Source organism: Drosophila miranda, chromosome 4 (genome assembly GCF_003369915.1).
Source record: "Drosophila miranda strain MSH22 chromosome 4, D.miranda_PacBio2.1, whole genome shotgun sequence".
NCBI lineage: Eukaryota > Metazoa > Arthropoda > Insecta > Diptera > Drosophilidae > Drosophila > Drosophila miranda.
This window is the reverse complement of record NC_046677.1, coordinates 1723212-1736860: the sequence shown is the minus strand read 5'-3', so window position 1 is coordinate 1736860 and position 13649 is coordinate 1723212. Positions and strand designations below refer to the sequence as shown.

At 44.2% G+C, this 13649-nt stretch overlaps 1 protein-coding gene across 2 annotated transcripts in view; it reads left to right on the top strand.

The window, feature by feature from the left end:
• Positions 1-13649, top strand: part of LOC117189156 (protein argonaute-3) — a 339488-nt gene that overhangs the window by 30615 nt on the left and 295224 nt on the right. The window lies entirely within an intron of this gene.

Below are 13649 nucleotides of genomic sequence, written 5' to 3'. Positions count from 1 at the left end.
CTCTCGTAACTTTCTGTTCAGTAGCTCTCGGATCTCGGAAAGAGATCACCCATGATCAGCCGAGTATCCCCTGCTGGTTCTGCGATAGCGTGTAATGGCTTGCACTACAGTTGTGAGGCATGCCGTGCGGTTGAGACTGACATGGTCATATTTATGAGTTAGACGCGGAAGGGCTTTTGCTTTTAAAAGCAGTACGATCGGCTCCTAGCCATGGAGTCTCAATTTGGCAGTCTGCAACTGCTGAATGAGTCTCCGAGGCGTAAAAGGGTCACTCCGCGGGATCTGCAAGTGCCAACCGTCACTCAGCCGTTCGTGGCCGAAAAACTGACTCCAACCACTCCAAGTGTGCAGCAGTTGATCTCGTTTGCCACTCCAAGGACAACGACAGCTGCTGGCGATGCAGATTCGGTGGCCGAGTTTAGCGCTTCGCAGAACGTCTGCAGCGTCGGTGTCCGAAAGTTCACTAGTTGTCCCGTCTATTTAGATCCCACCAGTAAATAGAAGTTCCGGACCTCCGGATATTGCCACCACAGGTACTAGGCCTGTGGTGCCTAAACCACTGGTGGGAGTCCCACCAAAACGACAAGTTTTTATTTCACGGCTGGCCCCTGACCTCATATCTAATGATGTAATTGCTTTTAATTCAAACCAAAATAAAAGCCGGTAGGTTTAAAGGTGGACAAATTTAACTTCTCTTATGCCAGGGAGATAGCTTCGTTTAAGATAAGCATCTCCCCAACTCGATTTGACACCATTTGCTCCGCCAAATTTTGGCCGGAGCATTTGTTCGTGAAGGAGTTTAAGGCTAAGAAGAAGAATAGGACCCCCATAACTCTTACAAATCATTCCAGTGTGCCACCCTCAACCTCAACTTCCTCATCTTCTCTTTTAGTAAGTTATCAGAATGTTAGAGGCTTATGTAGTAAGCTCAGCATTCTTTTCCGGGATAGTGTTGTATTTGCTTCCCACGTTATTGTCTTTACTGAAATCTGGTTAAAGCCGGACATTCTTAGTTCCGAGATTTTGGCAGGTCGGTACACAAATTTTAGAAAGGACCGTTCGTCTCGACGTGCAGGAGGGGTTCTGATTGCAGTGGATTCTAACTTCACGTCGGAACACTTCACAGTCCAAGTTCAACAGAAACTTGAATTCCTGTGTGTAAATCTGATTCTTCCCGCTTTCGCTATATTCATTACTTGCTCGTCCATTCCACCTTCTTCGGATGTCTGCATTTATGAGCAGCACTTGTCCGCTTTAACCGCTGTTTCTTCCTCGCTATTAGATAAAGATCATATGATAGTTCTTGGTGACTTAAACTTGCCAGCAACTGTTTGGTCTTCGGTAAACGAGTCTAGTAAAGTAACGACATGACTTTGTTGACGGCTTGCCTGACCTGTCCCTGTCTCAAGTCAACCATGTGAAAAATTCCTTGGGTCGATTGCTTAATCTGTGCTTTGTATCGGATCCGACCATAGTGTTCTTAACCCGAGCCCTTCCGCTCCGCTCAGTATACCTGAAGACGCCTACCATCCTACTTTCGAAGTGTCGCTAGGGACCAACTGAATTGGATCGGTCGAGTAGGCTACCTGATCGTGTCCGCTGCTTTCGTAAAGCCGAGTTTACGAAGCTTTATAACCTCATTATAATTCTCCAGCGGCCCAGTTAAAAGGTGAGCTACCATACTCCGTACTCAGACTATCACTATTATGAATCAATTCACAAACTATTTGTGAAAAGCAGTCGCACTCTTTTTCTTCTTTTTGGGTACTTCTACTTTCGAAAGATCAGGCAAATCGTGTTATCGTTACCGCTTTACTATCCACGCTGTTTTCGTCAGCTACGGTTTGCATCCTAACTTCTAGGTTGCTTAACATGCCGATTTGTTCGTCGAAGCTGTCGTTTGTCTGATAGCTATGATAAAACTCCACAGTTTTGGAGCTCAGTTTTTTACTGAGGAACTCAAGTTTTCCCTTTCTCATTCTCCAAGTTTAGCCTGATCAAACCTCTGCATGGTTTGCTCTAAATACGTCTTCAGGTTTTCCACTTTGCTGTCGATTGTCTCAGATAATTATACCCGATACTCAAAATGAGTATTGGGGTATATTAGATTTGTGGTAAAAGTGGATGTGTGTAACGTCCAGAAGGAATCGTTTCCGACCCCATAAAGTATATATATTCTTGATCAGCATCAAAAGCCGAGTCGAATGAGCCATGTCTGTCTGTCCGTCTGTCCGTCCGTCCGTCTGTCCGTCCCCTTCAGCGCCTAGTGCTCAAAGACTATAAGAGCTAGAGTAACGATGTTTTGGATCCAGACTTCTGTGATAGGTCACTGCTACAAAAATATTTCAAAACTTCGCCCCGCCCACTTCCGCTCCCACAAAGGACGAAAATCTGTGGCATCCACATTTTTAAAGATACGATAAAACCAAAAACGCAGAATCGTAGAGGATGACTATATGTTTTAGAATGTAAGATCTCAACCAGATCGTATTATTATTATAGCCAGAATCAAGAAAACAATTTCATTCTTTCTCGCTCTGTCTCTCTCTAACACACAGGTTTCATGGTCGGTTTTGCCAATTGCAAAATATGAGTTCAAGGATCTCAGAACCTATAAGAGCCAGAGCACCCAAATTTGGTATGCACACTCCTGTGATATCGGACCTTGACCGTTTCGTGTCCAAATTTCGCCACACCCCCTTCCGCCCCCGCAAAGGACGAAAATCTGGGGCATCCACAAATCTCAGAGACTATTAAGGCTAGAGTAACCAAATTTGGTATCCGCACTTCTGTTAGATCTCACTATAAAACGTATATCTCAGAATTTCGCCCCACCCCCTTCCGCCCCCACAAAGGACGAAAATCTGTTGCATCCACAATATTGCAGATTCGAGAAAACTAAAAACGCAGAATCATAGATAACGACCATATCTATCAGATTGCTGAATCTGGACCAGATCAGATAATTTTTATAGCCAAAAGGAACAAATCAATTTGCAGTGGCTACGCAGCGCCCAACGTCACGCTCAGACTGATTTTCTGTCTCTCTCTCACGCACTCTTTGTCGTGTCGTTTAATATTAGCAGCGTCTGCCGGAGGAGAGCCATACTGACTTAGTATCGGGTATAACTGTAGAGTTTCGGTGTCCGCAGCAACTCACAACGTTCCCCTCGTTTTTCTATGCTATTGTCAGTTTTGGGTTCTATGTCTTCCTTCAAAGTTCCAGTCTCCACTGATTGTAACTTTGCTATTTCTACCTTCCCTCTCGTTAGGGTTTAATTATTTTTTGACTCTACATACTTTTTATGTATTTCCTCCATATTTTTAATAATTTTTTGCACTGCCGTCTCTTATAGTCATGATCGACTATTCCATATGCTAGCAGTGCAGAATGTCGTTGCCTTTTTCACTCTATCTTTGAAGTTAATGTTCCAATTAAACAATTTCGCATCCTGCATCCATTTAACACTTGGGTGGTTGAGAGGCGGAGTTGTATTTATTTGTGAATAAGACGAGATCCGTTTTCGGGGGATTCTTCCAGTCTGTCCATTCTGACAGTCGCTCATGTTTTGTGGTCATGTCGCAGAGTTTTTGATAGTATTTCCCCGAGAAGATAACCGAAACGTCGTCCCGGTATTCCACTACTTTCCGGCCCCCCTTCCAGGTCGAATATAAACTTGTTGACTTCTATGTTCCTCAGAAGCGAAGATAGGACATCACCTTGCGGTGTGCCTTTGTTGACATTTATTGTCTGGGCAGATTATCCCATTGATGATGTCACCATCGTGCATGTGAGCATTTTGGCGATGAGCATAACCAAGTGACGGTCCGACCCCAGGTCAGTCAGGGCTTCCGTAACGGCTCCCGGTCAACGTTGCTAAAGGCTCCCTTGATTACGAGCCATTAATGAGAACTTTTTCAGACGCAGAGATTTCTCTAATACGGAGATTACTTCATGGAGTGCCGTTTCCGGGGATTTTCCTTTCCGGTAGGTATGTTGTGTGCCTGAATGCGTGTGAGGATCTTAGTTGTCCTCAGTTGTAGCCCAACACGTCTCTTAAACATTTTGAGAAGAAAGGACGATGGACTGGTTGATCTAAAGTCTTTTGGAGCTCAGTGTGAAGCTGTCCCTGCTTTGGGGAGGAAGACTATCTTTGCCTCAAGCTAAGCTTTACAGCCACCGGCCATGTCACCGGCCTTTTGATGTTGGGCCAGAATTACCTGGTCCGGACCTGGCGAATTGAACGGGTTAAAGCTGTTTGTATGCCGTTTTGTATGGATGTAGTCCACCGAAGTTAAAGAGGGAGTGCAGGCTCGGGGTGTTGAGTAGCGAGTAGAATGTGTAGGGATTTTAGTCTGCCCGGTGCTTCTCCTCGTTTCCGTTGTTGGCTCTGTTGAAGAGAGTGCTGTAGCTTTTACTTAGGATATCTATTTGTTTTGACCACTAGGGGGCTTCTTTTTCCCCCTACGTTTGTTTGAAGGGCATGCATCCAACAGGGTGTTCACAGGACCATTTCGGTCATCTGGACGTATTGGTGCCTTAGAGGGAAGTAGCTGGCTTTCCTGTGGTTAATATAGTCAGTAGCTTTAGGGCTCTCGGGTGATAGTATCGTCTCGATGTAGCTGTGGTCCGAGAAGGTCCAAATCCATGTTGCATGGGTGATGTGAAAATCTCAACCTACGCCGGAAGTTCAGCTTGTGTTTCATAACTTTTTGACTTACTTCTACTTGCTCCTTGATCTTAAAGGCCATCGATTCATATATACCGCAACCTCACTGTCTGTGCGAGGACAACTAACTAAAGCAAAGCTGTTAAATTTTTATAGAGTTAATTCTCAGCATCCAAACGGTATAAATTACGAAAGGGGTGCGCAAGATAATACGCACGTAATAGTAACAGTTCACGTTTGTTTTTTTTCGTAGATCAGACGCGTTTTTGTTTTGCGCTCCGCATATTTGCCCTTTGTTTTGCATAAACAGCCGGTGTTTTTTGTAAATAAACTTTAATTAACTTCCTAACCAGCCTACAATCTGGAAATCTATTTTATTCGGATAGTACATGCCTTTTGATTTGTGCGTTAACATTATTTATTTAACTTCTAACTGTTCTTTCTCTCTCGCTCTCGTAACTTTCTGTTCAGTAGCTCTCGGATCTCGGAAAGAGATCACCCATGATCAGCCGAGTATCCCCTGCTGGTTCTGCGATAGCGTGTAATGGCTTGCACTACAGTTGTGAGGCATGCCGTGCGGTTGAGACTGACATGGTCATATTTATGAGTTAGACGCGGAAGGGCTTTTGCTTTTAAAAGCAGTACGATCGGCTCCTAGCCATGGAGTCTCAATTTGGCAGTCTGCAACTGCTGAATGAGTCTCCGAGGCGTAAAAGGGTCACTCCGCGGGATCTGCAAGTGCCAACCGTCACTCAGCCGTTCGTGGCCGAAAAACTGACTCCAACCACTCCAAGTGTGCAGCAGTTGATCTCGTTTGCCACTCCAAGGACAACGACAGCTGCTGGCGATGCAGATTCGGTGGCCGAGTTTAGCGCTTCGCAGAACGTCTGCAGCGTCGGTGTCCGAAAGTTCACTAGTTGTCCCGTCTATTTAGATCCCACCAGTAAATAGAAGTTCCGGACCTCCGGATATTGCCACCACAGGTACTAGGCCTGTGGTGCCTAAACCACTGGTGGGAGTCCCACCAAAACGACAAGTTTTTATTTCACGGCTGGCCCCTGACCTCATATCTAATGATGTAATTGCTTTTAATTCAAACCAAAATAAAAGCCGGTAGGTTTAAAGGTGGACAAATTTAACTTCTCTTATGCCAGGGAGATAGCTTCGTTTAAGATAAGCATCTCCCCAACTCGATTTGACACCATTTGCTCCGCCAAATTTTGGCCGGAGCATTTGTTCGTGAAGGAGTTTAAAGCTAAGAAGAAGAATAGGACCCCCATAACTCTTACAAATCATTCCAGTGTGCCACCCTCAACCTCAACTTCCTCATCTTCTCTTTTAGTAAGTTATCAGAATGTTAGAGGCTTATGTAGTAAGCTCAGCATTCTTTTCCGGGATAGTGTTGTATTTGCTTCCCACGCTATTGTCTTTACTGAAATCTGGTTAAAGCCGGACATTCTTAGTTCCGAGATTTTGGCAGGTCGGTACACAAATTTTAGAAAGGACCGTTCGTCTCGACGTGCAGGAGGAGTTCTGATTGCAGTGGATTCTAACTTCACGTCGGAACACTTCACAGTCCAAGTTCAACAGAAACTTGAATTCCTGTGTGTAAATCTGATTCTTCCCGCTTTCGCTATATTCATTACTTGCTCGTACATTCCACCTTCTTCGGATGTCTGCATTTATGAGCAGCACTTGTCCGCTTTAACCGCTGTTTCTTCCTCGCTATTAGATAAAGATCATATGATAGTTCTTGGTGACTTAAACTTGCCAGAAACTGTTTGGTCTTCGGTAAACGAGTCTAGTAAAGTAACCTACTGCCCATGTCACGACATGACTTTGTTGACGGCTTGCCTGACCTGTCCCTGTCTCAAGTCAACCATGTGAAAAATTCCTTGGGTCGATTGCTTAATCTGTGCTTTGTATCGGATCCGACCATAGTGTTCTTAACCCGAGCCCTTCCGCTCCGCTCAGTATACCTGAAGACGCCTACCATCCTACTTTCGAAGTGTCGCTAGGGACCAACTGAATTGGATCGGTCGAGTAGGCTACCTGATCGTGTCCGCTGCTTTCGTAAAGCCGAGTTTACGAAGCTTTATAACCTCATTATAATTCTCCAGCGGCCCAGTTAAAAGGTGAGCTACCATACTCCGTACTCAGACTATCACTATTATGAATCAATTCACAAACTATTTGTGAAAAGCAGTCGCACTCTTTTTCTTCTTTTTGGGTACTTCTACTTTCGAAAGATCAGGCAAATCGTGTTATCGTTACCGCTTTACTATCCACGCTGTTTTCGTCAGCTACGGTTTGCATCCTAACTTCTAGGTTGCTTAACATGCCGATTTGTTCGTCGAAGCTGTCGTTTGTCTGATAGCTATGATAAAACTCCACAGTTTTGGAGCTCAGTTTTTTACTGAGGAACTCAAGTTTTCCCTTTCTCATTCTCCAAGTTTAGCCTGATCAAACCTCTGCATGGTTTGCTCTAAATACGTCTTCAGGTTTTCCACTTTGCTGTCGATTGTCTCAGATAATTATACCCGATACTCAAAATGAGTATTGGGGTATATTAGATTTGTGGTAAAAGTGGATGTGTGTAACGTCCAGAAGGAATCGTTTCCGACCCCATAAAGTATATATATTCTTGATCAGCATCAAAAGCCGAGTCGAATGAGCCATGTCTGTCTGTCCGTCTGTCCGTCCGTCCGTCTGTCCGTCCCCTTCAGCGCCTAGTGCTCAAAGACTATAAGAGCTAGAGTAACGATGTTTTGGATCCAGACTTCTGTGATAGGTCACTGCTACAAAAATATTTCAAAACTTCGCCCCGCCCACTTCCGCTCCCACAAAGGACGAAAATCTGTGGCATCCACATTTTTAAAGATACGATAAAACCAAAAACGCAGAATCGTAGAGGATGACTATATGTTTTAGAATGTAAGATCTCAACCAGATCGTATTATTATTATAGCCAGAATCAAGAAAACAATTTCATTCTTTCTCGCTCTGTCTCTCTCTAACACACAGGTTTCATGGTCGGTTTTGCCAATTGCAAAATATGAGTTCAAGGATCTCAGAACCTATAAGAGCCAGAGCACCCAAATTTGGTATGCACACTCCTGTGATATCGGACCTTGACCGTTTCGTGTCCAAATTTCGCCACACCCCCTTCCGCCCCCGCAAAGGACGAAAATCTGGGGCATCCACAAATCTCAGAGACTATTAAGGCTAGAGTAACCAAATTTGGTATCCGCACTTCTGTTAGATCTCACTATAAAACGTATATCTCAGAATTTCGCCCCACCCCCTTCCGCCCCCACAAAGGACGAAAATCTGTTGCATCCACAATATTGCAGATTCGAGAAAACTAAAAACGCAGAATCATAGATAACGACCATATCTATCAGATTGCTGAATCTGGACCAGATCAGATAATTTTTATAGCCAAAAGGAACAAATCAATTTGCAGTGGCTACGCAGCGCCCAACGTCACGCTCAGACTGATTTTCTGTCTCTCTCTCACGCACTCTTTGTCGTGTCGTTTAATATTAGCAGCGTCTGCCGGAGGAGAGCCATACTGACTTAGTATCGGGTATAACTGTAGAGTTTCGGTGTCCGCAGCAACTCACAACGTTCCCCCTCGTTTTTCTATGCTATTGTCAGTTTTGGGTTCTATGTCTTCCTTCAAAGTTCCAGTCTCCACTGATTGTAACTTTGCTATTTCTACCTTCCCTCTCGTTAGGGTTTAATTATTTTTTGACTCTACATACTTTTTATGTATTTCCTCCATATTTTTAATAATTTTTTGCACTGCCGTCTCTTATAGTCATGATCGACTATTCCATATGCTAGCAGTGCAGAATGTCGTTGCCTTTTTCACTCTATCTTTGAAGTTAATGTTCCAATTAAACAATTTCGCATCCTGCATCCATTTAACACTTGGGTGGTTGAGAGGCGGAGTTGTATTTATTTGTGAATAAGACGAGATCCGTTTTCGGGGGATTCTTCCAGTCTGTCCATTCTGACAGTCGCTCATGTTTTGTGGTCATGTCGCAGAGTTTTTGATAGTATTTCCCCGAGAAGATAACCGAAACGTCGTCCCGGTATTCCACTACTTTCCGGCCCCCCTTCCAGGTCGAATATAAACTTGTTGACTTCTATGTTCCTCAGAAGCGAAGATAGGACATCACCTTGCGGTGTGCCTTTGTTGACATTTATTGTCTGGGCAGATTATCCCATTGATGATGTCACCATCGTGCATGTGAGCATTTTGGCGATGAGCATAACCAAGTGACGGTCCGACCCCAGGTCAGTCAGGGCTTCCGTAACGGCTCCCGGTCAACGTTGCTAAAGGCTCCCTTGATTACGAGCCATTAATGAGAACTTTTTCAGACGCAGAGATTTCTCTAATACGGAGATTACTTCATGGAGTGCCGTTTCCGGGGATTTTCCTTTCCGGTAGGTATGTTGTGTGCCTGAATGCGTGTGAGGATCTTAGTTGTCCTCAGTTGTAGCCCAACACGTCTCTTAAACATTTTGAGAAGAAAGGACGATGGACTGGTTGATCTAAAGTCTTTTGGAGCTCAGTGTGAAGCTGTCCCTGCTTTGGGGAGGAAGACTATCTTTGCCTCAAGCTAAGCTTTACAGCCACCGGCCATGTCACCGGCCTTTTGATGTTGGGCCAGAATTACCTGGTCCGGACCTGGCGAATTGAACGGGTTAAAGCTGTTTGTATGCCGTTTTGTATGGATGTAGTCCACCGAAGTTAAAGAGGGAGTGCAGGCTCGGGGTGTTGAGTAGCGAGTAGAATGTGTAGGGATTTTAGTCTGCCCGGTGCTTCTCCTCGTTTCCGTTGTTGGCTCTGTTGAAGAGAGTGCTGTAGCTTTTACTTAGGATATCTATTTGTTTTGACCACTAGGGGGCTTCTTTTTCCCCCTACGTTTGTTTGAAGGGCATGCATCCAACAGGGTGTTCACAGGACCATTTCGGTCATCTGGACGTATTGGTGCCTTAGAGGGAAGTAGCTGGCTTTCCTGTGGTTAATATAGTCAGTAGCTTTAGGGCTCTCGGGTGATAGTATCGTCTCGATGTAGCTGTGGTCCGAGAAGGTCCAAATCCATGTTGCATGGGTGATGTGAAAATCTCAACCTACGCCGGAAGTTCAGCTTGTGTTTCATAACTTTTTGACTTACTTCTACTTGCTCCTTGATCTTAAAGGCCATCGATTCATATATACCGCAACCTCACTGTCTGTGCGAGGACAACTAACTAAAGCAAAGCTGTTAAATTTTTATAGAGTTAATTCTCAGCATCCAAACGGTATAAATTACGAAAGGGGTGCGCAAGATAATACGCACGTAATAGTAACAGTTCACGTTTGTTTTTTTTCGTAGATCAGACGCGTTTTTGTTTTGCGCTCCGCATATTTGCCCTTTGTTTTGCATAAACAGCCGGTGTTTTTTGTAAATAAACTTTAATTAACTTCCTAACCAGCCTACAATCTGGAAATCTATTTTATTCGGATAGTACATGCCTTTTGATTTGTGCGTAAACATTATTTATTTAACTTCTAACTGTTCTTTCTCTCTCGCTCTCGTAACTTTCTGTTCAGTAGCTCTCGGATCTCGGAAAGAGATCACCCATGATCAGCCGAGTATCCCCTGCTGGTTCTGCGATAGCGTGTAATGGCTTGCACTACAGTTGTGAGGCATGCCGTGCGGTTGAGACTGACATGGTCATATTTATGAGTTAGACGCGGAAGGGCTTTTGCTTTTAAAAGCAGTACGATCGGCTCCTAGCCATGGAGTCTCAATTTGGCAGTCTGCAACTGCTGAATGAGTCTCCGAGGCGTAAAAGGGTCACTCCGCGGGATCTGCAAGTGCCAACCGTCACTCAGCCGTTCGTGGCCGAAAAACTGACTCCAACCACTCCAAGTGTGCAGCAGTTGATCTCGTTTGCCACTCCAAGGACAACGACAGCTGCTGGCGATGCAGATTCGGTGGCCGAGTTTAGCGCTTCGCAGAACGTCTGCAGCGTCGGTGTCCGAAAGTTCACTAGTTGTCCCGTCTATTTAGATCCCACCAGTAAATAGAAGTTCCGGACCTCCGGATATTGCCACCACAGGTACTAGGCCTGTGGTGCCTAAACCACTGGTGGGAGTCCCACCAAAACGACAAGTTTTTATTTCACGGCTGGCCCCTGACCTCATATCTAATGATGTAATTGCTTTTAATTCAAACCAAAATAAAAGCCGGTAGGTTTAAAGGTGGACAAATTTAACTTCTCTTATGCCAGGGAGATAGCTTCGTTTAAGATAAGCATCTCCCCAACTCGATTTGACACCATTTGCTCCGCCAAATTTTGGCCGGAGCATTTGTTCGTGAAGGAGTTTAAAGCTAAGAAGAAGAATAGGACCCCCATAACTCTTACAAATCATTCCAGTGTGCCACCCTCAACCTCAACTTCCTCATCTTCTCTTTTAGTAAGTTATCAGAATGTTAGAGGCTTATGTAGTAAGCTCAGCATTCTTTTCCGGGATAGTGTTGTATTTGCTTCCCACGCTATTGTCTTTACTGAAATCTGGTTAAAGCCGGACATTCTTAGTTCCGAGATTTTGGCAGGTCGGTACACAAATTTTAGAAAGGACCGTTCGTCTCGACGTGCAGGAGGAGTTCTGATTGCAGTGGATTCTAACTTCACGTCGGAACACTTCACAGTCCAAGTTCAACAGAAACTTGAATTCCTGTGTGTAAATCTGATTCTTCCCGCTTTCGCTATATTCATTACTTGCTCGTACATTCCACCTTCTTCGGATGTCTGCATTTATGAGCAGCACTTGTCCGCTTTAACCGCTGTTTCTTCCTCGCTATTAGATAAAGATCATATGATAGTTCTTGGTGACTTAAACTTGCCAGAAACTGTTTGGTCTTCGGTAAACGAGTCTAGTAAAGTAACCTACTGCCCATGTCACGACATGACTTTGTTGACGGCTTGCCTGACCTGTCCCTGTCTCAAGTCAACCATGTGAAAAATTCCTTGGGTCGATTGCTTAATCTGTGCTTTGTATCGGATCCGACCATAGTGTTCTTAACCCGAGCCCTTCCGCTCCGCTCAGTATACCTGAAGACGCCTACCATCCTACTTTCGAAGTGTCGCTAGGGACCAACTGAATTGGATCGGTCGAGTAGGCTACCTGATCGTGTCCGCTGCTTTCGTAAAGCCGAGTTTACGAAGCTTTATAACCTCATTATAATTCTCCAGCGGCCCAGTTAAAAGGTGAGCTACCATACTCCGTACTCAGACTATCACTATTATGAATCAATTCACAAACTATTTGTGAAAAGCAGTCGCACTCTTTTTCTTCTTTTTGGGTACTTCTACTTTCGAAAGATCAGGCAAATCGTGTTATCGTTACCGCTTTACTATCCACGCTGTTTTCGTCAGCTACGGTTTGCATCCTAACTTCTAGGTTGCTTAACATGCCGATTTGTTCGTCGAAGCTGTCGTTTGTCTCATAGCTATGATAAAACTCCACAGTTTTGGAGCTCAGTTTTTTACTGAGGAACTCAATTTTTCCCTTTCTCATTCTCCAAGTTTAGCCTGATCAAACCTCTGCATGGTTTGCTCTAAATACGTCTTCAGGTTTTCCACTTTGCTGTCGATTGTCTCAGATAATTATACCCGATACTCAAAATGAGTATTGGGGTATATTAGATTTGTGGTAAAAGTGGATGTGTGTAACGTCCAGAAGGAATCGTTTCCGACCCCATAAAGTATATATATTCTTGATCAGCATCAATAGCCGAGTCGATTGAGCCATGTCTGTCTGTCCGTCTGTCCGTCTGTCTGTCCGTCCGTCTGTCCGTCCCCTTCAGCGCCTAGTGCTCAAAGACTATAAGAGCTAGAGTAACGATGTTTTGGATCCAGACTTCTGTGATATGTCACTGCTACAAAAATATTTCAAAACTTCGCCCCGCCCACTTCCGCTCCCACAAAGGACGAAAAACTGTGGCATCCACATTTTTAAAGATACGATAAAACCAAAAACGCAGAATCGTAGAGGATGACTATATGTTTTAGAATGTAAGATCTCAACCAGATCGTATTATTATTATAGCCAGAATCAAGAAAACAATTTCATTCTTTCTCGCTCTGTCTCTCTCTAACACACAGGTTTCATGGTCGGTTTTGCCAATTGCAAAATATGAGTTCAAGGATCTCAGAACCTATAAGAGCCAGAGCAACCAAATTTGGTATGCACACTCCTGTGATATCGGACCTTGACCGTTTCGTGTCCAAATTTCGCCACACCCCCTTCCGCCCCCGCAAAGGACGAAAATCTGGGGCATCCACAAATCTCAGAGACTATTAAGGCTAGAGTAACCAAATTTGGTATCCGCACTTCTGTTAGATCTCACTATAAAACGTATATCTCAGAATTTCCCCCACCCCCTTCCGCCCCCACAAAGGACGAAAATCTGTTGCATCCACAATATTGCAGATTCGAGAAAACTAAAAACCATATCTATCAGATTGCTGAATCTGGACCAGATCAGATAATTTTTATAGCCAAAAGGAACAAATCAATTTGCAGTGGCTACGCAGCGCCCAACGTCACGCTCAGACTGATTTTCTGTCTCTCTCTCACGCACTCTTTGTCTTGTCGTTTAATATTAGCAGCGTCTGCCGGAGGAGAGCCATACTGACTTAGTATCGGGTATAACTGTAGAGTTTCGGTGTCCGCAGCAACTCACAACGTTCCCCCTCGTTTTTCTATGCTATTGTCAGTTTTGGGTTCTATGTCTTCCTTCAAAGTTCCAGTCTCCACTGATTGTAACTTTGCTATTTCTACCTTCCCTCTCGTTAGGGTTTAATTATTTTTTGACTCTACATACTTTTTATGTATTTCCTCCATATTTTTAATAATTTTTGGCACTGCCGTCTCTTATAGTAGTCATGATCGACTATTCCATATGCTAGGAG